General features: G+C 43.5%; 1 protein-coding gene across 12 annotated transcripts in view; it reads left to right on the top strand.

The window, feature by feature from the left end:
• Positions 1–27,935, top strand: part of JADE1 (jade family PHD finger 1) — a 116,177-nt gene that overhangs the window by 52,863 nt on the left and 35,379 nt on the right. For 2 of the 12 annotated variants that reach the window (XM_088057144.1, XM_014254778.2), the window contains exons 1-2: positions 20,813–20,917; positions 27,588–27,683. The exons of 1 other annotated variant lie outside the window; for it this stretch is intronic. The gene's annotated coding sequence lies outside the window, so the exon portion shown is untranslated. Of the gene's footprint in view, positions 1–18,806; positions 18,825–19,167; positions 19,218–19,388; positions 19,443–19,501; positions 19,575–20,608; positions 20,918–21,960; positions 22,015–27,587; positions 27,684–27,935 lie in introns of those variants that run through there. 9 more of the 12 variants (XM_088057143.1, XM_005525543.3, XM_014254782.2 and 6 more) reach the window with 9 other exon arrangements.

The following is a 27,935-nucleotide window of genomic DNA, read 5'->3' as shown; positions in this document are numbered from 1 at the left end:
AATGACAGGCCAAGAAATACCTCCTTCCATGTTTCCAGGCAGTCCTGGAGTCAGTGACCCTTTGTGCTAGTGCCCTGGATCCCAGCTCCACAAAGTGAGCTGCTTTATGTTGCTCTAAACACAGCAGGAAGTCAGTGCCTGACCTTTCTGGTAGGCTTACAGCTTCAGGCTCAGAGCCATGAAATAGCTGTGCACTGCTGGTCTGATACATTTAAAACACCTTCAGAGCCATCGGCTCTGGAGCTGTGGAAAAATTCCAGCTATCTCAGCAACAGCTATCTCAGAAATTCCTTCTCCTGTCCTTAGTCTGAGTACCTAGCTCAGCCCCAGTGTTGGGGAGCTGTGCTTAATGCACACTGCGAAAGCACAGCTCTGGGAGGTTCTTGTGCTGAGAGCCCCCGATGCAGCCCCTTTCTCACACCCACTGCCAGGGATTAGCCTGCTCACAGGGCAGGAACTTTGTGGAGCTTGTCCTTGGCCCACAAACTCAAGATTATGCACCAGTTTTTTGACGTACAAAGTAGTTATTGCCTAAGGTGCTGGTGGATTGCAGTAACCCTTCTCTCCTCTGCATGTCTCAACATCAGGAGTTGCTGTGTCACCCATCCTGTGTCAGCCCCTGGCGGGGAGCCACAAGGATGTGACCATCTGTAATTGTGACAGTCCTGCAGAAATGCTGTGCAGAACAGAGTCATCCCCCTTTTTTTAGGAGGCTGGGAGCTCAGTCGATTCCTAATTTCAGCAAAGAGCTGGCCGACAGTATAAATTTTAAGTCTCTTGGGGTGGGAGAGAGAGAAAGGGCTTTTGGCTGCTGTGTGCTGTCAGGCCATTACTCCAAACAAGGTTTTAGGTTCATGCAGTTGCACAGCATTACCAGTTTGGGATGCAGATGTAGGCAGACTTGTGCATGAGAAGGAGTGCCAGAGTTGGCAGCCCACATCATTCTTTGGATCTCCCTTGTCTTCAGGGATTGTGCAGGTTCCCAGCAAAGAGGCTGCTGCTGTGCTGAGATCACATAAATTATTCTTGGGAAATAGGAGATCTTCTACCTCCTTCCTTTATGGCACAGGCTACAAAGTCTGTGTGTGTGTGTGTGTGTGTGTGTGTGTGTGTGTGTGTGTGTGTGTGTGTTTAGGGGCTGGTGTTAAACAGAAGTTCATGTCTCAATAAAAGGGGTAAAGAGAAGGGATTTTTGCTGGAAGAGTATTATTCTTCCTACCCAAGACGGCTGCTGCATGATTCCCTGTTACTGATTTTCCCTCTGCTGTGCTATGGCTGCTGCTTAAACAGCTCTTGTCAAGCTTTCCTTCACCTCTCCTTTCTTGTAGCTTGATGAGAAAAGGTTATGGCTTTATGGCTGTTGGGGGTTGACTTCAGCCAGCAGCTGAGCACCCACATATAGCAGCGCACTTGGTTCCTCCCTCAGTAGGATGAGGGAGAGATTAGGAAGACCAAAAGCAAAAAAAAAAAAAAAAAATCATGGAACAAGATAAAGACAGTTTCATAAGTTAACTCCATCCCAGACAGCCCCAGTACAAGAGTCCAGTTTGAGGGGGTCTGTAGCACATCCTGTGGTACCCATGGACACCTATATGCTGCAAATGATCCTCTCTCTTCCTTGTGTCTCACTGTATTCATAAGTGAGGTTAATGTGGTGCTGAAGTAAGAAGTGAGAAGACAGAGGATACTTGGAGAGACCCTTAGTTTAGGTTGTTAAGCCCTGAAGGACAGCTGCCCTTCAGAAAGTTTTGAGCAGTTTTGTGAAGATGCTTTGGCCTCAGGCCAGGCTGTGATCCAGTGTGACCTTCCTAAACCAAGTATGAAGGAGATGTGACGTGTTTCAGCACCAACCTTGTAGAGCTGCTGAACAGCTCACTTTAGGCTGAGAAATTATGAGAAATAGCTTAAAAGCCAAGGTGCTGGCCCTCAGTCTTTTGAGCCATTTAATCTTCTTCCTCTAACTTTTTTTTTTTTTTTCCAAAGAGCATCGCCCTGTTTCTGTAGCTAAATAGTCAGAAATAGATCTCTTATGACTTGTGAAAATTGCTCCAGTTTTAATTGAAAATCTCCATCCTGCATCATGACTGTTCTCTTAATGAAGCAGCTGCACAGATGTTGGGATCCCATTTATACTGACAGACTTTACTGAAGGGTGGGGGGCACTCAGTTTCCATTCTCAGGTTTGGTGTGGCAAATGTTGCTGTAGTGTATTACATTCATCCTGAATTCCCTGATTCAGTACCGGCCATCAGCTGTGCTTCTCAAGGTTGTGATCATGTCAGTGTTTTTAAGGTAACAGGATTTGACCAGGGTCACTGTTTGCATGGAAAATGCCCTTGGAAAACCAGAAAGTGCTGAAGGAAGGTGGTCTGAATTGCTAGACAGTGGTTTCTCCTTGCCACTCAGTACTGCATCCATGGCGTAGCTGGGAGGAGATTTCCAAGCTCGTATCTTTTAAATGTCAGACTTTTTAAAACTAGATGTGGTAATGCGATACCATGGTGACATTTACCACCAGCAAGGAGTGTTAGTCTGGGCATTCTAGCCTTCTCCAGCAGGCAAGAGGTGAACTTTGAAAACTTGCCTCTTCAGGAGGTGCCAGTGACAGCACACATGCTGACACTCCCGTTGCAGCACTGATCTGTGCTAGGATAACATGAGCAAGCAGTAGCTTTTATAGCTATCGTTTGTTCTGTAGTCACATTAGAAAATTTAAACCACAAATCCAGAGCTGACAAAATATTTAAAGTTAGAAACAATGCCAGTAAATCCAACTGTCCATGTGGCACTGTAGCTTCTTAGACAGCTGTGTGGGAGTGTGTCTGTCTCGCCCTGCTGAGTTTGGAGGTGTGTGTGGGACAGAGAGAGGATGTTTGCGGCTGAAAGGGAAAAAAGGGGTAGGACTGTCTGTGTTTTCAGCCTTCAGAAAAAACTGCTGGCATGGCAGAGGATCCAGCACTGTGCAGAGAAATCTAGGTAGAACTAGTAACTCTCCAAAACCTGAAGGAAGGAAGGACATCCCCATGGGCTGAAACTGAGCTATATGGAGAGATGTTAACTAAGAGAAACCAAACCTGTTTTAAAGAGAACTGACTTCCAAGAAAACCAAATTAATTTGAGCCACATGGAAGTCATCAGAATTCCTGAATATAATGAAATAGCAAGACTGTTCCGTATTCCTCCTGTGTCTAAATATCAAGGATCAGTTATTTACAAATGACCCCTGCACCTGTGACTTTGATTTTTGCACACACTTGCTGAACCTTGACATGAAGGATTTTGCACACCTAATAGGCCTTTTTTTAAGCTCCAGGAAGCACAGCAGAAGTGGACAAGCTCCATACCAAGTAAAACAACCTCTAAGCACCATACCAAAGCTTCACATGGCTCTTTGGTCAGTATGTCAACATACATAGTAATTGATGCCCCTTAATACACCCAGTTATTTAAACTGATTGATATTAATTGGTATTAAGTAAATTGGTATCAGATTCATAGGTATTGATACTTATCAGTTGGTATTAATGAATACTGATGATTTCCATAACAATGAGTATCTCTAACAAAAGGTAGGTCTCTATCATAGGTATTGATGGGTATCAATACTTACCTAAATTACTGTATCAATACCTATCAGTAGGTATAAAAATTATAAATATTGACTACTCTTGCTTTTGAAAGGTATCAATATCAATAGATATAGATGCCTACTGATATCAAAATCAGCATCAAAATCAATAGGTATAGATGACTATTGAAATGAGTGGCTCTTGAAATTGATAGATTTTCATGCCTATCAATATCTGTTGGTGCCTATTGGTTTCCAAATCACTATAGAAATTGATAGGTATTAAATCCTATCTTTTGATACCCATTGATATCAGTAAGTATTGGTGCCTAATGATATAAAAATCAATATTGAAATTGATAGCTATGGGTGCCTACCAATATTGAGATTAGTTTAGACAGACATTGATATTAGAGGTATTGATTCCTTTAAATAGGCACCTTAATCCTTTAATGCCTATTGGTATCAAAATTCATATTGAAATAGGTTTTGATGCATTCTAAAATTGAAATTTGGTTTCAAAATTAGGAAGTACTGATAACTTTACTTATCAATGCATTAAGATAGATGTTGAAATTGGCATTAAAAATAAAAGTATTGGTGTCTATTGATATCAAAAGGTAATGATGTGTATAAATATCAACACCTGTCAATATCACAATTTTGAAATTAATAGGCATTAATGGGTAGTGATGCCGTTGGGTATTGACATCAAAAAGTAGCAATGCCTATTGGTATCAAAATAAATATAAAAATTTACAGTATTAATATCTTTACTATGCCTAGGTCCATAAGCCTGGGTTCAGTTTAGACAAATGAGATGGCTGTGGCTCAGTATGTCAGAATTCCTGTTTAATTACACTGTTTCGTTATATCCCTTAAGTTTAGTGAAAATAAGTGTTGAGTGGTCAGACTTACTGGAGGCTGTAATGTTGAATATGTAGATGTAATGTATGTATATGAATATATACATATGAATATGTATATATATCTACATATATGAATATGTAGATGTAATGATGAATGAATTGCAACTTGGAGAACTTCTTGATGCTTTAGTGATGGTGCACTCCTGAAATGAGAAGCAGAATCTGTTTCTCATTCTTCTTGAGAAAATCTAGACCTATATACGGATATGAAGGTCACTTAGTCCTCAGTGTCTTTTCTTTTGTATTTAAAAATATCTGTGTCCTACTGCTACAGAGAACATCTTTTCTTTCAAGGAAAAAAATGTCTGAGAAATGCAACTTTTTATTCCAACTTTACTTTTTCTAACACTGTTCCATTTGAATTTCTTTAAAGTGCTTTAATTTTAAATGGACATTTTAGCTTTTTTTCTCTTTCTAAATGGTTACTCCACAATTACCACGCTTTGTAATATTCCTGAAAAGCTAGTAGGTTGTTAAATCAAGGAGAGCTTTTAAGGCTAGAACCCTCATGGAAAACATGCTGTTTCTCTATCCCTTTCTTCCCTAGTGTTTTTCCATGGTTTTCTTAAATGGCTTCTCCCTCAAGTATTTCTGCTGATCATCACAGGGTGCATATATGTTAATGTACTAGTTCTGAGAGGGGATGTTCTGTGACAGGAATCTCTTCATCGTTCTTCCCTGCCTTTTGTTGGTTTATGCTGTGAAACTGTCTTGGAAAGCACAAACTGAATTCCTCTTAGATTAAACTAAAACAAAAGGCAGGGTACAGTGCCATATATTCATAATGCTTTGACTGATAATGGTCATTCAGTGCAGGGCAGAGCCAGTAAAAAGCATTTCTCTTCCCTCCAGTAACACCTGTAAGGATGAGGTTTTAATTTACAGCTGCACCTGTTTGGCTATTCAGGCTTGCTCTGAGTGTGCTGCACAACTTGCTAATGAAAATATAGCCTAAATTATTCTGTATTCTCATCCACCTAAAAGAAAAATATTAAAAGTGTGGTGTGAGTCCTAAAAATAGGCTTAAATATTTGCATTTTGGTGCTGTTTTCAACAGAATAACATTTCCTACTGAAAAATAAAGGTCATCAGTACAGCAGTTTGGTGTCTTAGTCTTTAAAGCATCTGTTTAATCCTGGTGTTTTCAGATGTATGTGAAAGAATTTTAGTAGGAAATTTTGTTGATGGTTACCAGAGTGAAACAGAATTCAGTTCTTTCACAGATAATCTTTGGTGAATTAAAAGAGTAGTAGATCTTATTTTCACCACTAAAATAACCTCAAGGGACACTTATCTGCATAGAAGGAAGACATTTATGAAGTGCAGGAGAACTATCTCCTAATGCTGATGACTTCAATGAAATTGTATTTGCAGACCTGAATTTCACTCACTGGCATCATAGAACTCCAGAGAGTTTTTCCAGAGAAAATCCTTCCTGTTGATTTGGCCTGTTTATTTATGCATGGTGTTTTTTTTTCTTCTAAACAACAAGAATATGGATAGCATGACACTGCAGAGCTCAAACCATGGCAGGGATGCTTTCAAAAAACATACCATTGTGGTTTTCCTCTGAATGTTTGTTACTAACCAAAAAACCAAAATTGATTCCTGCTGCTTTCTGTCTGCTTCTTTTTTGGCTTTTAGAAGGAGTTTGTACTAAAGTATAAACAAACATCAGTATTTACTGATAAATTAACAAACTTGAATTACTTTGTGAATTCTCTGTAATTGTCACCAAGTGTACAATACTTGAGGAAATGCACTCTGAGGAATGGCATCTTTATGATGCAAAGGACAAGGTCACTTCAGCATTACTTCTATGAAGGGTTCCACAAGTCTAATGTGATTTATGGCAGAAGTAGGAGTCAAACCAAAACCCTAACCATTCTGCCAGGTAAACAGGTAATGGCTCAGCTGGCAGGCAAAGGAACTTAAAGGCTTTGATGAGTAATACCATGAAAAGCAATCTGGATTTACAGGTCTTTCGCCAGCCGCATTTGGGATGGTGAAAGCAAACAAACTTAGAAGTGAGGAAAAGCTAATGCTTGGTGTGCCTTCTGTTTCAGAAAGCAGCTCTGTGTAGAATAGGGATAATTGTGCACTCAGAGGACTTTAATCTTAGTCTTTTAGACTCTTTAGAGAATCAGGTTGGTGCGCACATTAATGTATTTAGAATTTAAGAGACTTTTAAAAGCTAAATCTGCAAACTGCTTGTGGTCGCTAATATTGAGATTTACAAGTGATATGTTGCACACAGAGTTAAGGATCAGTTTGCTTCAGTAACCATGTGCTCCCTGAAAAAAATGAGCTGGAAATTGGAGTGTCCTGATGCACAGATGTAGAAAACAGCCTATTTTGGGGAAAGTTAGTGTTGGTTGATTTGGAGCAGCAATTGGGCTATGGTAAATTGCATAAAAAAGTGACTGATAGAGAGCTAGTGAGTGCTCTGGACATGTACCAAAGATGCCAAAGAGAGAGAATACTTGAGCCTGTTCCATCCAAGCAAGCCTAGACTACTTAGATTGTGATGCTTTTGAGTGGCCAAAAGAGTCCAAGTTCCAGGGCAGTTGCTGGGAAGAACAGCTGCTAGGAATGGAAACAAAATAAAGGATATCCAATATGAACAGGAGAAGAAGAAATATGTATTAAAATGGGAAAAAAGGCTCAAGACAGGTTCTCCTCAATTCATAGAAGAATTTTGCAGGGGAAACTTTGTATTGACTGCAGCAGAATAACCTTTAATGGAACATATAGGCTGTTTTGGCAGACAGAGCTAGCCTGTGATTTCTGGTGAAAAGGTACTTTGAAAAGTACTGCTTTGACCATGTAGATTATAAATCCTTTGGTGAAATGCTGTTATGCTTTAACTACCTATTCCTAGGAGGGGATGGCTCATCAGATTTTGGGTTTAAGCTCATGCACTTTCCAGATAAACTTTATAGGCATCTCCTGCTTTGAAGTAAGAAACCAAATTGCAGATTGTTTTCTTAGATGCTTGTTGGAGCGTCGTATCTCTTACAAGCAATTTTCTCCTGAAAATGTTATTGCTATGCTCTGTATCAATGGAATTCTTTAGTTTACTGCCTTTGCTGTTTATTAGAGGACTTTCTATTCATTCAAGAAAGGTTTACTGTAATTATGACACAGATTTGGACCTTGAAGTAAAACCACTATAAGGGTCTGGAAGATATGGAGTGAAAGAGTTCTTTAGTTGTGTAGGATTTAAGTTGTCTGATTTATTGTTGATTGATATAGTTGTTGATTTGAAGGTTGATTTGGCCTTTAATTCGAAGTGCAAATGCTGGTATCAATAAGTGTAGAAGGGCTTTGACCTTGTATCATGGGGCATATTTAAGATTTCACAGAGAACATTCTAAAAATTGTGTCTCAAAATTGGGGTAAAAAAAAAGAAAGATGGGTAGAGGCATTTTATGTCAGCTTTCTTTCAGAACAGCTACTGTAATACTAGAACAGAAGAATTAGTTTTTCCAAAGTCTCACATTTAAAATATCAAATAATAAGTTTGCTTCTCTCTGTCAAATGTGGAAGTCAGGAGTTCCTCCACAGATAAAAAAAGGAAAAAAGATGTTAGGAAATGAGGGCATTCTAAACTCTGGATCACACATATTCTGCACAGCCACTAAGGAACACATTGTGGTTTATCATTTATCACCAAATAGCTGTGGAATTGTCCTTGTGTATGTTTCCTTCTGATTTGGGTACATTTTGGGTTGACTTGTTGGTTGTTTTTTTCCTGTATGAGAAGATAGAAAATATGTCCTGTACTCCTCAAATGTCCTGTGCTCTGGTAGTACAGGAAAAAAGAATGCAAATAATATTTTTTTTCAAAATCTTAATAGAGCTCCACAAGTATCAGAAATCTTTTTTGCAAGCTAATTTTGAGTCACCATGAAAAATCAGTATCTTTTAAAATTAACAAAAAAATGTGTGCATTTTAAATAAATGACTGTGGTGACATTTCACTCATTGCTTCTGTTGTCCGTGTCATACACACAATATGTGCACACAATAGGCACAGCATAGTTCAAGGACTGAACATGTGTTCATTCCTTGTTTATAAAGTTCTTCTCTTGGAGTTATTTCACTAATTTCAATGCAATTGAAGTCTCTTTTGATTTCTGCTGCACTAGTGAGATTCCCGCTTTCATCCTTTTATGATTGTCTTTGCCACTAAAAGAAAATTGTGAATACTTCTGAAGGCAAAAGCAGCAAATTGCTGGTGACACAGCCATTGGCTGCCCTGGGAGTACTTGCTGCATCCTTCAGTTTAATTTGCTTAATATATGTAATTAATTAGGCAACTGCAAGATGATAGAAATGTATTTGTGGATTCAGCCTCTGTAAATTAGTGATAAACAATTTGATACTGCAGGACGTTAGTGCTTTCTCTGTGGGACTAATGATGTCTAATGCCTCAGCAGTCATTTGTAGAGCTCATCATGTTTACCTATTAAAATGAAGTCATTACATTTTGCTGCAGAAATCTTAGAATGCTTTTGGTACTACCTGCTGTGAATTTGGCTGTGAATTTCTCATCGTGAATAGCACCTGAATCTCGGTGGGCAGGAAAATCGTGTCCAATAAAATAATTATTTTCCACAAAGGCAAAAAGGGGATCTCCTGAAGGGTGGATATCATTTTAAATGCTTGGACTACATAGCTGGAACATGTCTACTTGTCTGCAAAAAGCTTTTAGTGCAGCAGGTGTTGTGCCCACAATGTGTACAGCTGGGCAGTTACACATGCAGCTCCTGAGCATGCCTGCAAAAATGATAGATCTTTTGTCCATGAAAAGCCATAGGAAAAAAAATTTGGAAGCTCAACTGAAAGAATTTTCAAAATTAAACTCAAGACCAACTCTCCCTAATTTCCTATTCAGTATTCTTGTTTTTCTTCTCTTGTTTTTCCTTGTACAGCACTCTTGTTTTTCTTCCCTCAGACTATTTAGGGGAAAGTGATAATTTAGCTGTGGTCCTGGCACATGGCTATGAATGTCATCTGTACCCAAGAGATAAGTGATGTAGTGCAAAGAAAAAAAAAAAATTGCAACCTCACTTGTTTGCAAAGGTGGTTTTTTTCCTTGAGGAAATTCTTGTGGTTTTTTGGCACTGTCAAGCAGCATAAGAAACTTAGGAACGTAGTCACAGAATCAGGGTTGGAAAAGACCTTTAAGATCACTGAGTCAAATCAGGATAGTAATTAGATGGGATGGATGAGCCTTTTGGAGCCTAGAGTCTTGAGCATCTTTGCCCGTTGCTTTAACTTGCTCCACCTGCCAAATCTATTAGAACCTGGATTATTTGTTTATTTTTGTGAGCTGTGCCCTAAATATACAGGAGATTTTCCTGTGTATGAAACAAAATGATTTCTCAATTGGGAACTGTAAGATGCACATAGTGGAATTATGAATAGAGATTAGAGTACAAAAAAGATAAGATATTTTAACTGTTGTCCTATGTATGCAGTATGTGAACAAGTGTTATTTTTCACAGGGTTGAAAGTGTCTATTCTTCTGCTGCGAAGTGTGAATAGGGTTAGGATCAGCAAACACCTTTTTAAGTGGGATTTCATTCGGTGCTTATGTTGGAAATGACATGCAGCTTTTAGACCCTTTGTCACCAATTCCTCTCTGGATTTTCAGGTTGAGATGGTGGTTTTCAATCAGAGCATGTGTTGTGTCTGATACATCAGTTTATTAAGAGATATCATACAGTTTGAATAGCAATGGCTATATAGGATTATTTGTAATTATGAAACATAGGCTTGGGGAAAAGCCTAGCTCCACAAAAGTTAGGGGCATAAAAGAAAAGAGACTTTCAACTCATGCTTTTGGTTTCAGTGGTTGTTTACAAACTCTAAATACATGGAGATAATTTTTAAAGTAAATCAAGTATCAGTGTCTTCCTTCCTTAGGTGGGATCCTGCCTTTGAGATACTTGTGAAAACAAAGCATGTGTGTATGGAGTAGCAAAGGATTTTGCGTGTATGCTGTAGCTTGATTTTCTGGACTGATATATTTTTGATGGCAAAAGATATAGAATTAGGGATATTAGAAGATCTTTGGCAACTTTGAAGGGATTTAAAACATTTAGCCAGGTGATACTTGCACTCCGGAGGACAATCAGCTTGGTTGGTCAATGAGGCTCCCTCACTGGGGCCAATATTTTCAATACTTACTCATCCCATTCAGCTGAACTGCTGGGGCTCACACAACCAGTGATTTTGGGCTCCCTTTATTTTGTCCAAGGTCTGGGACATTTTGCTATCCCTGATTTCCTTCACTGAAGTCAAACTCCTGCCAACAAGCGATCTAGGATCTCTAAACCTTGTGTCAGGCACTACTGAGTGCACCATACTCAAAACATTTTATGAAGGAAGGCGTGAAGAATACTCAATTTCTTTAAAAAGAGAGAGACCCCAAAGAACCCACAGGAGCAGCTCTTGCAGAAGATAAACATGTAAAGAAAAGTAGAGACAAATTGAGGCTCTAGGCTCCACTGTCAACACGCTGGGAGAGGAAAAATCCCTTTGCTCTCTCAGTGGGCCTGTCCAGCCTGTCAGTCAATATGTGCTTTATTACACTCATTATCGATCCAAAACACCACACCAGAGTGCCAGTACACTTTGTACTCTGGCATGGGACTGCCTGCTCTGGGGCTGGCACTCTTTCAGGCTTTCCTGAACTTATCTTCTGTAAATTCTGTGTGTTGGGGCCTGAGACTCTATCTTAAGTAGTTGGGCCCTTTCCCAGAAGAGATCTGAAGCAGTGGGCTCACCTTTAGCTTTGGCTGAGGGCAGAGATGCTGCTATGGCTGGATGAATGCTTGAGGAGCTGAGTAGGCTGGAGCTGGGGTTTTGGAAGTTCCATAAGGATTTGTGTGCCCAGTATAGGATGTTCCTTTATGGCCACCAGATTACAGGCAGTTGGCACATTTACTTTGCCCCAGTTCTTACTCTTCCACATGAAGAAAGTAACCTGCCTCAGATTGTCGGCGACATAAATGTGCAATGGTTTAAAAGCATGTCCTGGATAAAAGACAGAAAAAATCTTTTCTGACTTGTGCAATTTGAGGAGCAAACATGGGTGTTTACCCTGTGCCAAAATCTGCCCACATAAGCAGATCAGACTTTTTCTTTTTTTTCCTAAATGTTGTTCTAGAAGGTCAGAGACTATTTTTTGCTGGGTTGGTTTTTTTGTTTTTTTTTTTTCTTAGTAAAGCAAAGTTCACAAAAACCAGAGTAATGATCTGATTTACAATTTTTCTTCATTCTTCCTGGTGTGCTTGGTTAAATATAACTGTGGCAGCCTCGCCTTTGAGCAAAGATGCTGTAATTTCTAAATAAGCAAGAAATTCCTTTGTCCATTAAAAAAAAAAAAAAAAGTAACCTCAGAATTACCGGTATAAATGGTGCGAAATGACTCGAGGGCTGTTTGCATCCTGAGGCCTGAAAATTTTCTGTGCAACTGCTTTGAGTTCTGCCTCTGGACATCCTCATGCTCAAAAACTGTGCCACCTCCTGTAACCCTCACTGCTCTTGTGGAGCCTGGAGCAGAAGTTTGGGGTTAGACACATTCAGTGTGCAAATGCAATGTTAGGGGTAGCTTCCCTCTCATACTGTGTGTATTTCAAACAACACTGAAGGATTAGTCTGCTGTAACGTGTTAGGGCTGAATCATGAATTTGAGTATCTTTGCTTTGCCAGGGGCAGTTTTTATTTGTATCTCTTTACAATTATGTTTCAGTATCTTATTTGCAAAAGAGATAATAATTCTCTCCCTGATAAGGTACTGCGGCTTTTGTTATGTTGGGGGATTTTTTACTGGGTGTGTATTTCTGATAAGCTCTTCGCAAAGTGGAAGTGTAGCATGGGAACTGAACTGTTTTGGGTATGTGTTAATGACACAGTCAGCTTAGGCCAGCTTCTGCAAGGTTCTGTGGTCGATGGATACATGGCATACACTCCCCTCTTTATCCCAATAGCTCCCCACCTCTTTGGGGGGGAGTGAGAGATGGAGGGGGGTTAGATAAGGGCTCAGCTTTCCCCTGTTCTGTAAGCATTCTTTTGTGCTGAATATTACAAACCTCTTGTTCCAAGTCCTATTTGATACTGTCAAAGCTCTGTACATAAATAGTAGTGAAATCTAAGTCCATGAGATAGCTTTTATGACACTGATGTTGATTAAAACATCCCAAAGTGGTTTTTGTGCTTATTTACACGGTGGAACTTGTAGAAAAGCTCAGCAATCAATATTGCCACAAGAAAAACATATTTAGTTTAGTTTCTCAATAATTTTTCCTACTTGTTAAACACTGAATAACTTAATTTCTAAAACATACAATTGGTAAAGTAAAACAACTGAAATAAACAACAGTTGCCTTTTTGACTAAGATTTCCTTTATCTAGTAGTGATCACTTCTTTACACACTTTTATTTTGTCTACTGCTGAGCTAAATTACTAATAGTTGAAGTAGGTTTCAGGACAACTGCATCTGAAATCAGCGGCCCTCTGACTATTTAAGGACAGAATTTGGTCTTTGTTGAAATCATGATTGCCACATCCACTAAGGGGGATTTCAAGCATGGAAACTGAGGAGAGGGGATTGCTTATACCTATTGAGGACAAACAGAATACCTCCTATGCACTATAACTTATGGCTAATTGGCTTTGGTTTGCTTTTTGCCATGGAGGGTGTAGGATGTCTTGGCTCTTATGGCAGGCCTCAGTTTCATGGACTGCAAACAGCTTTAAATTCAATGAACTAAGAGTCATTGCATTTGGAAGAAGTTGTCCTAGGAGACACCACAAACAGAAGTGACTCTGTGGCGATTCCATCAAATACCAAAGGGAACCCAAAAGGTCCACATGGGAAGTTATTTCCAGGATTTCTGCTCTTTGTAGACATGTTACCACAAACTGCTTCGAGCAATTGGAACAGCTAATCTTTCTTTTTTGAGTTAATATTTTTCTGATTCCTAAAGATTCAGAGTTGCAAATTTTTTTCTAAGTCATTTGGCACTAAGTTGTTACTGAAAAAAAATTTGATTTTTTTTTGTACTTCTGTGATAATTGCTACCACTACTCCACTTCTAGCAACCAGTTATCAGGTTGCACTCTGCAATCAGAAAATCTGTAATCAGTTTCTTCAGAACTCTTCCACAAGTCTTGTCACAGCACCTTTCTTTCACTACATGATTTCTGCCTGCACAAACACAATTTAATGTTGAAGTTCATTTAGATTAGCTGTTGTAATGTTGCTTGATGAGCTGCCAGATAGGCACGTGTAGATACTTCAGCTGAGATTTGATCTGTTGCTGCTAAACTCTCACTTGCCTGAGGTTTTCATAATCCTTAGGGCATTACCTCTTAGGGCTGCTAATTACTTCTCTCATCATGTACAAAATTGTGTTATTTCCCTTAAAGGTGATGCATCATCTTCATCCAGCTTAACTTGCAGACCTGCAATTCTGTTTCCAGTTGTTCCATTGAGTTTCTTGTTCTACTGGTTCCTGTCAGCTTCCCCTTTTCAATTACAATAATTTGGAAACATGTGATTCCAGTACCTATACTTTTAGATTTTTGAATGTAGTTAATTTTGCCTATTGGGCATACCTGTCCCTGCTTCCTTTTCAGATGAATGCACAGTGTTAGCATTGCATATCCATGTGATGATTGTGCCTGACTTGCAAAAACATTTTAAGATAGCTATGTGCAAAACGTCATGGAGGTATACTTTGTACTGTGTTCTGTGCTGTGGACCAGGCCAAAGGAGAGGATATGGTTTAATCATTAGAAACCTTGGACTGAGAGGCATTACTTCAGGTTTCTATTCTTGGTTTTAATGCTGACTTAACATGTGACTTGTGTGAGTGATATAACCTTTGCATGCCCTGTCTACCCATAGATAAAATTAGTGCTATAATCTCTACTTCTCAAGTTTTGTCATTAAAAAGAGTACACTGGACTGTGTGTGCAAGCCCAGTCTGAAAGCCTGCTAAATAAAAAATTAATCTCTGAGGATTCATTTTCATCCCTTTTCATCTTCATCCTTCAGTGGCAAAGCTTTTCCTTCTTGGGGTACTGGCCCATACACCCAGTTAGTGATCTCTCATGACTTCATCTCAATAAGCCAAAGGAACTATAAACCAGAAGAATGAGGGTTGTGAGCACAGGAGAAATCACATCTCTGGTGTATGGCCTATGAATAAACAAATCACTCTCACAAGCAATCCTGGTAGCTGTAAACCTCAGCTTCAGAGTCCAAGGCAGTTGTTTACTACCTGAACTCAGTCTTTCTGACCTGCCTAATCCAGACACACCAAATTTTGGTAGTGGTAGATAATGAGAAGGACAAGAAAGCCAGTGACAATTAGTAGGGGGTCCTGTGCATAATTTTGTGAAGTGGTCAGGTCCCATGTGGCCATAAATGATATATTTGGGTAGGACAAAACTGTGACAACTGTGTTCCTCTATGGCCCATACAGGAGCTGTGCTGAGTAAGTTTTATTTCTGCGGGAGTTAAAAATATTGTGCTTATGCAGCTTGTCAGTGGTATAGATTTACATATGCATGAGTCAATTTTTTTCCCCTTGTGTGATTAGACCAGTTAGAGACAAAATGGACCTCGAAAGGAATTGGCCCAACTGTGCATCCATCTTATGGCTCTGCTGTATAAAATACCTCTCACTGGAGATATGAAAGGTCTCTGGAAAATAACACACTTTAAGTACAATTTAGTGTTGACAGTGCTGATTTGGATCTGTACTGTTCTCTTCAAGTTTCTAATCTTCAAAATAAAAAAGAGAAAATGGAAGTTCCTGAGAGCTGGAGCCAAAAGAGCAAAAGAATGGTTTTAAGTGATACTCTTGGACTAAATTTAACAGTGAAGAGAAATTCAGCTTTGTTAGCTCCACCTTCATGTGTGAGGACTTCATGAATTAGTGGAAAAGATTTCAACAGTAAAAGGAGTATTATCAAAATAAAAAAGGGAGGGAGGGAGGAAGGGAGGAAGGGAGGAAGGGAGGAAGGGAGGAAGGAAGGAAGTGGCGGAAGGAAGGAAGTGGCGGAAGGAAGGAAGGAAGTGGCGGAAGGAAGGAAGGAAGTGGCGGAAGGAAGGAAGTGGCGGAAGGAAGGAAGGAAGTGGCGGAAGGAAGGAAGGAAGTGGCGGAAGGAAGTGGCGGAAGGAAGGAAGGAAGGAAGGAAGGAAGGAAGGAAGGAAGGAAGGAAGTGGCGGAAGGAAGGAAGGAAGGAAGGAAGTGGCGGAAGGAAGGAAGGAAGGAAGGAAGGAAGGAAGTGGCGGAAGGAAGGAAGGAAGGAAGTGGCGGAAGGAAGGAAGTGGCGGAAGGAAGGAAGGAAGTGGCGGAAGGAAGGAAGTGGCGGAAGGAAGGAAGGAAGGAAGTGGCGGAAGGAAGGAAGGAAGGAAGGAAGTGGCGGAAGGAAGGAAGGAAGGAAGTGGCGGAAGGAAGGAAGTGGCGGAAGGAAGGAAGTGGCGGAAGGAAGGAAGTGGCGGAAGGAAGGAAGGAAGGAAGTGGCGGAAGGAAGGAAGTGGCGGAAGGAAGGAAGGAAGTGGCGGAAGGAAGGAAGTGGCGGAAGGAAGTGGCGGAAGGAAGGAAGTGGCGGAAGGAAGGAAGGAAGGAAGGAAGGAAGGAAGTGGCGGAAGGAAGGAAGGAAGGAAGTGGCGGAAGGAAGGAAGGAAGGAAGGAAGGAAGGAAGGAAGGAAGGAAGGAATTGTATTAGCCACTGCTACAGCAACACATTTCCACAAAAGGGTGGAAAAGAGTGCTGAAAAGACACATAGTCTTTCCTTGAATTTGTGCATGTGCTAAAATATTACCAATCCAAGAGAGAGACATTAAGAAAGTAATCAAACAATAAAAAAATGAAAATGAAGTTTGATATATGAGTGAGTATATCTGATGAAACTTGGAGAGGGGACAAGAAGTTATGTGTGCCAGCACAAAGCCTAACTCTAGGCCTGATACATATTCTCTGAGTGCTCCTGGAATAAATGGTAACACTCATAGAAAGAGAAGTGAAAGAGGCACAGAGACTTATGACGTTATTTATTATAACAAAGTGCCTGCTTTGCTGAGAGGGTGAATACCTATTAGAGACAAAGGCTGATGTCAAAACTTCTGACTCTGCTTACAGCAGAATTTTCCTCATCACCTTGACATTTAGTCAGTGCAGGTAGCAGAAGACTACTCTCTCTTGTTTGACCATAGCTATACTAGTATGCAATTTCATACTGTAGTGCTGAAGTAGTGACCTTTCCTTTTTGTTTTCCAATCACTTCCAAAATAATTCTTCCATCTCCTAGACCACTGGTTTCTTTTATAATATTTCCTTTTAAAACATAGAAGTGTATTATTCCAGATGAGTCTCTGTGAATACACTACACTCAGAGACAAAACAGCATCTTTGTTCCAGTTGTGTTACCTTCTTGTAAAGACTGGGCCAGCTGCTTGTGGAAGCAAGCAGAGGACTCACATTTGGGGTGTTTTTTACAGTAATGGAGATAGTTGGTACTTTTTAAAAATGCAGCCCATCATTCATGGTACCATGCAAACATTAACGTTACCTTAAATGTGAAAACAATCATGTTATCTTAAATGTACGGCCTCACATGGCTTCCAAGAGAAATGTTTCCTAAAATACAAGGTGTAACATAAACTTGGCTATATATGCAAAGGAAAAGTAATCACATGAAAACAAAAACACTGCCTCAAATCCAAGGCGCTTGAGACAGGAAAGTTTCTGTCATTCCTCTTGAGAAATTAGAGCCCATTCACATTTAAGCTCTTCTCAGAAGCTTGTTCTGAACTTCTTGGAAAGAATTCAGGAAAGTGGAACAAACAGCATTTCTTGTGATTCTTCCATATTTTACAATGGAGAATATTATTTAAAATTATTTAGGAGAAAAATCATCATATTGACCGAGTAGAAGTACATACCTCTATATAGTAAATGCCAATTGACAGTAGCTTTGTTAACTGTGATTACTTTTTATCAACTTGTGAGAAGTAATCCCTAAGCTCCTGCAGACCACTGAGGAGAAAAACTCTGACCTATTCTGTTCTGGGGTTTATAGCATGGCACAGCAACAGGTATACGCTGTTTAGGAAATACAGAACAACTAAGTCTCCAGTCAGTACTGAAAATTAACACCCCTGGAAGTTCAGGGGTAAGGTGACAGGGGTGTGTCAGTAAGTTTATTGTAATTATCAGGTACTATGATGGGGTGTGTTGCATGGATCATCGTGGATGTTCCTAATTAGGCTGCTGATGTACAGAAAGCTATGCCAACAGGTATCTTTATAGGTCTGGATGCCGAGGCAAGTGTGGGAAAAAAGTGAGGAATGTCTGCCTTTTTGTATTTTCATGTAGCAGAAAACAAGGGAATCAAAGTCTTAGGCTCTAAAAACCTGAAGGTGCTTCAGGGTGTTCTGTGAATAAAACCACGACTGTCTGATTTTCAAAGTGAAAGAATATCTCCAGGGGGTGGGGTGGCGCGGGGGGAAGGATGTTTTTGTAGTAAAGTACAACTTTTTAGGATGTGTGGATTCAATGTACATAGCGTTTCATTTTTGGGTAGGTGGGTGGGGGAGACGGCAGAATGAATGACTCGGTTTGCACAGATGAGTAAACGACCCAATTCCTCTGCTGAACTAAGAATTAAGGTGCGATTCTTTGGCAGACTGATATTGCTGTGGAGGCTGCATTAATTTGTATTTGCATACTATGGGGATTACTTTGCACAGATCGCCTTAATTCTGTGTCTGAGCTTATGCTGAATCTTCTCTGTGGTGTTTATTACCTCAGACTATATCTGCTCAGGAATTCTGCTCAAAAGGGCGAGTTTTTCACTCAGGGAGCACAGGTGTATGGCGTGAGGTAAAGCGATTTATGTGGAAAAATAAGGAAATCTGCATTCAAACACGCTTTTTAGGTAATGGGAAGTTTAGTATGTCATTTGGTGCCAATTTAAGATAATTTCCTCTCCTGCTAGAGAGATGTGAACTGAACCGCAGATTGTGTTGGCTCTTTCTAGTCTTTGAGAAGTATCAAAGTTAACGAGCCAGAGGGATAACGCTGGGGGCTGAGAATAGGGAGCGTGCAGTTTTATTCTTGCCCCGGCAATTATGCGCTACGCATGTGGCCACAGCGTTTAACTCTTGGTACCCTCAGTTTCTCTGCTTGACAAATAGTGACTCATGCGTTCTGCACGGGGAGCCAGTGCAGCGCTAGAATTCCTGCTTGCGAAATCGCCTTAAATCTTTTGGAGAGAAGCGTTAATGGTTGCAGGGTAAGGCCAGCAGTGCCGCGGGCGGGATGCGGGTGCAGACACGTATCATTTCCCAGCTGCCAGCCGCACGGCGTTGCCTCCCATCTGCATTTTCCCCGCTGGAACACGAGCGGGAGGCGGCGGGAGCCGGGCGGCCGCGCTCCCCCGGGGGCTCCGGCGGCGAGGGGCGGCGGGAACCCGCGCGGTGCGGCCGGGCCCGCCAAGAGTTAACGGCGGCACCCCGGGGGCCGCGCCGCCGCCTCCCCACCCCGCCGCTGCATTATTATTATTATTTCTCCCCCCTTCCCTCGCCTTCCAGTTTTGGCAGGGGATTAAAGCAGCTCCCCCCTGTGGCAGCAGTGACCCAGAAACGAGTTTGATTCACGGAGTCCTTCCTCCATAACAAGTACAAACGTCAGTCAGAGGGAATCTGTGTGTGTGTGTGAGAGAGTGAGTGCGTGTGTGAGAGAGTGAGTGCGTGTGTGTGTGTGTGTGTGTGTGTGTGTGTGGCGCAGCGAGCCGCTCTCCGTACCCGCTGCCCGGCGCCGCGCCGAACTCATGCGGCGGCCCCGAGCCCTCCGCGCAGGGGGAGCCCGGCCGCGCCGCCCGCCCTCGCCGCCGCCGCGCCGCCGCCAGCAGGTAACCGTGCCCGCCGCAGCGCCAGCCGCGGAGCCGCCAGCACAGCCATATTTGATGGGGTTTTTTTGTCGCTCCGGAGGCGGCGGGAGAGCAGTTTCGTGCCGAAGGTCGCTGCCTAGTGGAAATAAGATAGTACGTCATTAACATGGCGCCAAGAGCCGCGCCGCTCGGTACGGGGCGAGGGGAGGCGGCCGAGTTGCGGCTCCGCTATCCCACAAGCAACTTGTGCGGGGCTGTGGCGGGCGGAGGCGGGAGGGGAGGCAGCGCTGCCGCCCGGCCAGACCGGCCGGTGCCGGCTCCCTTTTTGTTCCGCTGCGGGCAAGCGGGGACCGCGCAGCTCCCCAGGTGCAGCGGCCAAGTGAGCCGCCGGTGTCGGTGCCGTTCCGCTCTGCACCGTTCTGCACCGTGCCGTGCCTTGCCGTGCCGCCGGCCCTGCGCCCCAGGCGGAGCTGCAGGCTGCGCTGCGGGGGCAGCGCCGGGTATCGCCCGCCGCGGAAAGTAGGAAGCGTTGGAGCAACTTGGTAGCCAGATGGCAATGGCAGAGCGCAAGTCCTGCTCGGATACTGATGTGTAGGAAGGGGGTGGGGGAGAGTCATGGCCACTGTGTGTCACCGTGTTACCCAGATGCCCACGAGACCCGTCGCCTCTCGCCGCGGGCGAGAAGCGGTGTGCAGGGGAGGGGAGGTTCGGTGTGCGGGGGCAGCTTTGTCCCCCCCCCCCTTTAACTCCCCCCCCCCCCCCCCCCCCCCCCCCCCCCCAGTCGCACTTGGATTTGGCTTGCGGGGGAAAAAAAAAATGCTTGGGAAGCATACAAGCTGCTCATCGGTGAAATGAAACAGAAGTTGCCTTTCGGAGCGGGAGAGCCGCAGCCGGTCAGCCGCCCGCTTGGTGGGCGCCGGTGGGTGCTCCGCTGGAGGCGCGGAGTGCCGGGCTGTCAGAGCTGGCCCTGTCCCCCCAGGCGGGCGCGCGGTGTCTCCTGCCGGAGAACAACTTGCCCGAGCCCCGAAGTGCACGTGTTTGAGAGTGGGAAAAGGCGGGGAAATGTGTGCGGCGCTGCCCGGCCCCTCCGGGGCGCGGGGCGGCCTCGGGGCAGCGGCCGGCAGGTGCACGGCGACCCCGCCGCGCCCGGCCCCCGCCCCGGCTGCGGGAGGTGAAGCGGGAGCGGAGCGGGGAGCGCGCAGCGAACTTGGGCAGGACGCGGGGGGGGCCGGGCCCCCTCCCGCCGCCCGTGCCCGGAGCAGGCCGAGGGGCGAATCCGCGTGGCCGGGACGGAGTTTGCGAGCGAGGGAGCGGAAAGGCGGCCCGCGGTGTTGGGGCGCGAACGGAACATCACAGGGGGAGCGGCGGCGGACGCCCCAACTTGCTCGGGCGGCGGCCGGGGCAGCTCCGCGATTTGGCTCTTGCCCCGGCGCCTGGCGAGCGGGACGGAGCGGGGCTGCGGCATTTCTGTGTAACGGGCCGCTCTCCCTGGGGAGGTGAGTGCGGCTCCAGCCATCATTCCACTTGTTCCTGCTAGACAAAGCCACCCTGCCCGGCCCTGGGCTCGCGTAGTCGCCTGCTCCCAGGAGAATTTTGGTGGTGTTTGGGTGTTGTGGGTTTTTTTTTTTTTGTTTTAAATTTTTTTTTGGGGGGGGGGTTGTTTTGTTGTTTTAGTTTTATTTGTGGATTTTTTTTATTTATTTGCTTTTCCTTTCCCGTTCGCGCCCGCCCGTTCGTTCCCGATAGGATGATTTTGGGAAGGGTGGAGGCACAGGGTGTTTGTTTGTTTGCACCGCCTGCTGGTTGGTTTCCTGTGACAAGAGGTGATAACACAGTTTCCAGAACTGTCTGGGAGTGGGAGGAGAGACGGACACAGAAAATGAGCTCGTCTCCGAGCTGCCGCTCGATCCGCCGTCCCGTCCACCCCCTCCGTGGCAGCGTGGCCACGGGGGCGGGCAGGGAAGGTGCCGTGGCCGTTTTCGGCAGTGACAGGGCTTGGAGGGAGAGGCGGCGGAGCCGGGGGCACCAAGTTTGATTTGCAGCCGTGGCCGAGCGGATTGGTGCGGCCGGCGGCGGGGAGGAGCGGGAGCCGGGAGGGAGGGGAAGGAGGGGGCGAGCCGGGCTGCTTCTCGTGGAAGCCGGCGGCCGTGCTGCTGGCCGGGAAGGTGCCACCCCCGCGGGGGCGGTGTAGCCCGGCGGCGCCCGGGCCGGGAGGCTGCTCCGTGACCTCAGCTGGCCGTGCCCTGGCGGCTCCGGGATCGGCGCCGCTGCCGCGAGCCCTGGGCGGGCGCGGTGCGGGGCCGGAGCCGAGATGGGATCGCTGCGGGAGGAGGGGGAGAGGCGCCCTGAGCGGCACCCGCCCGGCCTGTGGCCGGCCGGCGGCGGGGGTGCCGCTCTGCAACCGACTCCCGCAGCCTCGGCTCTCGCCCTGCGGGGAGGTGGCTCCGATCCCGCAGCCGTGGGCGCGGCGGGGCGGCCGAGGCTCAGCGCACCTGCGAGCAGCGCCCGCCGCCGGCCAACTTCTCCTCCCGGCTCTCTCCAGCCCCTCAGCTGATCGCCTGGTTCTGAGGAAGTTGATTAGGCTGACCCGCAGGTGAGAGCCGGGGCATCCTGAGATCTGTCAGCCCCCCCACCCCAAGTAAAACAGGCCGTGGGTGACATGGTCTGAGTGGGCGCACGTAGCTGTGAGGGAGTATTAGAAATTCCAGTAGGATTTAGCAACGTATTTTAGTTGACGTTTTAATGTCAAAGGCTGAAGATGCTTTTATGCCAGCCCCATTTTTTTAGAGAAAGATTTAGCTGTTATTTGGAATAATTTCCTTTTTAAACAGGTGTTGTCTTTGAACTAAGTCATAAGCTGCCCACACTTGCAAACCTAAAGCCTTCATAAAAGTTATGCCAAAATATGCTTGTTATGATTCTATTTCTAGAGTTTTCTCACACTCAGTGGGATATTGTTGAAACAGCAAGGATTGTATGTTTTAGTGGCAGGATTTTCCCTCTGGCTTCAGATACCACTTGCTCCCTGCTTTTGAGCTATGTTTAATACATATGTTTAAAATAAAATAATAATAATAAACTCCTCTTTCCTCTCACAGCTGCAGATTTCCCTTCCAGCTTCTCTGGTTTCATTCCCAATTCACAGAACCTAGTAAAAAAAGAAACTTCCAGTGTTTCACCAAATGTTTTCTCCATGTGGTTAGTACTGCTGCTTCATGCTCCTGTTTTCAGCTGGAGATGACCAAGAGGGTACCATTTCCTAGGTATAAGAGATGAACTGCAGTGGGTGCAGCTTGGGTTGCATTAATTCATGGAGCCCATTGTTCAAGGTTTTGGATGGTCAGTTCCACTTATTCCCACAGTTTGGGAATCATTTGCTGCCACTGCTCAGGTAGTAAGTTAACATTATGAGCTGGCTTGCACAAGTGCTTAAATGAGCATGTGGATACCTGAGAAGTGTTGGGTTGATACGGCCAAATTATGCTTCTCTCTTGTCTAGTGAAATTTTGAATAGGTGTGCTGAATTTGATAGAAATATCAAATTGTTTGGCCAAGTACTTGTTTGTTTTGTGAGACTTGGAGGATTTTTTTTTCCCTCCAGATTTAATGTCTGTGGCTCTTTGCACTGTGGACAGTGCTACATAATACTGTAATCACAGAATGACTAGGTTGGAAGAGACCTCCAACATCATCGAGTCCAACCCAGCCCTAACACCTGAACTGAACTATGGCACTGAGTGCCACATCCAGTCTTTTTTGAAACACATCCAGGGATGGTGACTCCACCGCCTCCCTGGACAGACCATTCCAATACTTTATCACCCTTTCTGTAAAAAACTTCTTCCCAATATCCAACCTATATTTCCCTTGGTGAATATTTCATTTCAGAACTCTCCTTGTATCCTTGTGACTATAAAATGTTGCTGTGAAAGCTCGTATGGAATTTTAAAGTTTTAGGTGGATTTTAGTAATACAGCTTATTTCTGATGTGGTTTTTTTGTTTGTTTGTTTGTTTGTTTTTCTTTTTTTTGTTTAGGGCTACAGTAGTAGCAAAAAAGCTTCTTGAGATGTCAGGTGTCAGTGAAGAAGGGGTGGTATTATAAATAAGCTATTTAAAAAGCCCAGTAGGAGAAGCCAAATGTCTCCATCTTCTATCCAACTTATTAAGCTGTGTCACACTTCACTTCCATTTGTACAATAGGTGTTCTGAAGCAATTTCTTGTGTACCAGAGATAATTAGGTCTTCGTTTCATCGCAGTTAGTGGGTTACTTTCAGGAAAAGCCAGTTTTTCAGTTTGTCTTCAGGGTGTACATCTGTCATAACTCTGCTTTCTTCCCATTCTGTCTCTGCAGCTGTTCAGTGCAGTTTGTTATAGTGACACCCGTTAACATGGTTACAGTTAATTGTCTGTCAGAGTTTGAATTATACACTGTTTTACCCAGGGGTTTATGCAGCCCTTGAAAATACTTCAGTAAGAATTGTGCTGTGGAAAACCTTTGACTTGAGGATGTAAATTTTTCCATGTATAATTTTTTTTTTACAATCTGGTTCTGTTTAGTTATTTGCATAACAAGGACTGACACACTTTACATCTTTCTCTTTGATTGCCTCTCTACTTGAGGTCAAACTGCATGAAAAACTATGTGGGGTCCTTAACTGTGCGCGTGGTGTGTGGCACATGGGTGTATGTGTGTGCCTGCTGTTGTCCCAGTTTCATGGGGTAGTGTCTGGATTTCTGCTCTTTGCATTTTTTATGCTCATACCAGTGCAACTTCTGGGACTCCAGTGTGGGAGAAAAAAGGAAGGGTCTCGACATCACTGTCCTGTGGGGTCTTTGGGTTTTTTTGGTAATTTATCTCTTGGAGAGGTAAGAGTGGAGTGGCATGGTAATGCATGCTGCTAAAAATAGTGAATTTGCTGTACTGTGTCAGGTTCCTGAGTGTAACCCATTGCACTGCATCTGTCATCAAATACTGGGAAGTGGACAGTGCCTACCTGCATCTAGTTATTTGTATAGATTTAGGTGTTTGTTGCTCAGCTCTGCAAGGATATGTAAATTCAAATGCTGTTGTGTGGCCTGACATTGATTATATTGGATTCTTGTCTAGCCATTTCATTTGCACAGCATTTGCAAGTATTTTGAAAAAGACTTCCCACGCTCTCTAAAATACAGAAGCCAGTTTCAGGTGGTGTAATTTTGCCTTCAAAAACAATTTCATCAAATCCACCATTGAAGTTCAGAGTCGCATTCTTATGTTTAAAGTTTGTATCTAACCAGTGAGTAAAACCCAGAGCTTAACTTTCAGAGCAAGCACAATTAAAAAGGATGGAAAAGTGACTTGGTGACGTGTTGCCGTAAAACAGAGCAGTGCCTTCAGCCTCTGGAGCAGCACAGTGGCACGTGTTGCAAGGTGTGCTTGCTTTCACCAGTGCTGCCCTGGTGTGGCTAGCTCATCTGAGGGTGATTGGGGACTAAAAAGGCATGGTCTCTGTCCCATTTGTGCCATTTATCATGGTGATGAGAATGCATGAAATGCTCTTGGATGCTTTGCTGCCCGTGAAATTGGAGTAACATTGCCAGCGGAGTTGTGGCTGTTTCTTGAAAGCTGCGCTTGGCTGAAGGCTGGCATTAGTCTCATCCCAGTTTGGTTCCTTCCCAATAAATGGCTAAATGTTATACTGGCATGCTCAGGAGAAAACAGGATCAGCATGCTGTGTGTTGGTCTGACTGATTTCTGAAAGGATGGTTTTAACAAAAAGAAACAATGGTCTTTCCTCTTCGGAGGAAAAGAAACTGAAAGTTTATGTACAAAGGCTGCTGAGTTATTAAGAATTCACAGGAGTCACTGAAAACTGATAGAGAGTGTGGCTTGGTGATGCAGCCTTTGTCAGCTTAGGGTAGTTGGACTTTGCAGCAGCTTTTGAAGTGCTGGCCTGTTACCGCTGAAGATGAATAGATCATGCGGACACAGGTCGAGGTGTGGTAAAAGAAAAAGCAGAGTTTATTTTTCCCCTCAGGATTTATAGGCTCCTGACCGCGGCCAGGGATTGGATGGTCAGGATAACACTTTCTCACTGCACTGGCCATGAGAGATGCCCATCACAAGACGTGTAACAGAAAGAATGTACACATATCTATGTTTACAGTTACTGTCCTGGGAGAGTCCTTAGAAAACTATGTTAGCAAGCTCAAAAGCTGAGTTTTCAGGGCGACATCTCACCCTTTTTGGTTTAACAAAAAGAAAAGAAAAAAGAGAAATGAACAAAGAAACTAGCAAAAAGAATTATAAACAATCAAAAAAATAAATAATAGAAAAATACAATACTCCATACAATCAGAAGGCTGTAATTTCAGGGTGATATCTCACCCTTTCGTTATTACAAAAAACCAAAAAAACAAAAAAAAATCAGAAAAACAACAAAAACCCCAAAAAATAAATGAAACAAATGTCCAACATCAACACCTGCTTGTGGATGGCTCTCAATTTGGTCACAGAGGCAGAATCCATGGCCAAATTGAAAGGTGCCTGGGAAAACTTATGAAATGCTATGACAGCAGTCTGTAATTCTATCAATTGGGCTGATCCAGCCTCATGACTCTCTAAAAAAAAAACCCAAAAAACAAACCAGCGACATCAATGGAAAGATTAATGTAATAAACTTGAGGAGCAGAAACTGCTCACAGAACCTCCTCCAGCATCTACTGTGCCAGTGGGTTAGTGTCAGAGGTGACTTTAAAATCAGAGTCCCCCTTTAATAGACCAGACAAGGGAGACAGTTCTGTCGTGGTCAGTCCCATATAAGGACACAACCATGTGAAAGTCCATTAATATTTGGACATCATTCATGCAGTGTCAGCACTGAATGCAAAAAAATAAATAATAGAAAAATACAATACTCCATACAATCAGAAGGCTGTAATTTCAGGGTGATACTGGCCTTTCTCTTCAGGTGAACAAACAGGGTGTTGGGCAAACACCCTTTTGGGGCTGGTGTAAGAATTTGGGAAAAACAGTTGTAGAAATGTTTGATAGGAGATCCAGGGTTCACTCAGGAGCACTGCTTGGCTGCCTGTGTCCTTGCTTCAGAGCACCGCTGGTTCTGCGAAGGGGTTTGGGAGGTCATTCTGTGGCGTGTGTGGGTGCAGTGGATGTTTTGTGGAAACTTCGGGGCTGGGCAGCAATTACGTGTTTGCACGCACTTGGGAATTGAGCTCAGTCATCTGGGTGTCTCTTCCTGCCCTGCAAGTGTTGCAGGCTGGGGTGCATAGCTTTTACTCCTGGTATTAAAGCTGGCCTCAAATGTGAAGTCTCTTTGCTTACAGTGACCGCAGTGTATGCCTGCTGGAACAGGGAAAACGTGCAGTATCAGTCTGCATAAAACTATCACTATCCATAAGCCAAGTTTATTTTTAATGTGCACTTCTTAACGTGTTTCATGTGTGACTTTGAGTCACCCACCACCTGACAGAAACCAGTAGCCTTTGAGGCAGAGGCGCTGCGATACCCTTAAACCAAAAGCATTGCAATGTGTGTGCTTTTAAGTCTTATTAGCTGTTCCAGTGTTATCTCTAGAACATGTGTTCTGGGCTGTGGATATGAACATCTGTTGGGAGCAGTTTAAAATGATTTTAGAAGTTGAAAAAAGCTGTTCTTCTAATGACAAAAGTTCCAGGGGGTTAATCTTAAGGGGTTTGAGTCTTGCTCTAAGAAGCCAAATGCTGTTTTTTCATCTGGTATTTAGCTCCCTGTAAACTCAGATTAGGTTCAAAGATGAGAAAATGAGATCTCTGAGTTTTAACTCTTTCATTTTTTTTTTTTTCTGCATGGATCTATCAAACAATCTCACAGGAGCTTCATCAAATGGGATATTTCTTTTAATGTTACTATTGAGAACACAGGTTTTTCAGAGTGGCCAACTTCAGATGCCTGACTAGAGTGGACAAGGAAATTAGGTGCCTTATCTATACCCTGTACTCAGGAAAGTGGCTTCTGCTCTGGCTTATTTCCTGAAAAACCTCTGGAGAGTGCTTAAACTGGGACATGTGATTACCACTCTTTCCTTTGAACAGCAACCAAAAAGGAGATGTTCAGTTTGTGTTTTTAAAGACATGTGGTGGGAGGAAGAAGGTTCCATCTCTTTCCTTATTTTTTTTGAATTTGCAGAAAGTATGTTAGAAGAAAATCAACTCAAAATACGCTTTTCCGGAAAGATGTGAAGGAGCAGAATTCCAAATTCTCTTGTTTGTTACAAGTTCACAGGTGTGTCTTAGTGTACTTACATTCTGTTATTTTGCTTAACAGTGTATTATGCTTTTCAGACCATGTAGGAAGTAAACCAGGAAGTGAGAATTTTGACCAGGAATATACAAATTACACTTCTGAGATAGGGCAATTTTCCTGTATTTCCTTCCAAATTTTCTTTACTTTGTTTATGGGAGATTTTTGCTAAATTAATATCTTCTTTTACATTGCTATTATTAATATGTGAACTAATAGAAGAATTACCTTACA

The sequence above is a fragment of the Pseudopodoces humilis genome, chromosome 6, assembly GCF_049639895.1.
Source record: "Pseudopodoces humilis isolate 2021_Gansu_Grassland_sample_001 chromosome 6, ASM4963989v1, whole genome shotgun sequence".
NCBI classification, from domain to species: Eukaryota; Metazoa; Chordata; class Aves; order Passeriformes; family Paridae; genus Pseudopodoces; species Pseudopodoces humilis.
Note: the sequence above shows the minus strand (reverse complement) of the source record. Positions and strands in the feature narration are given on the sequence as shown.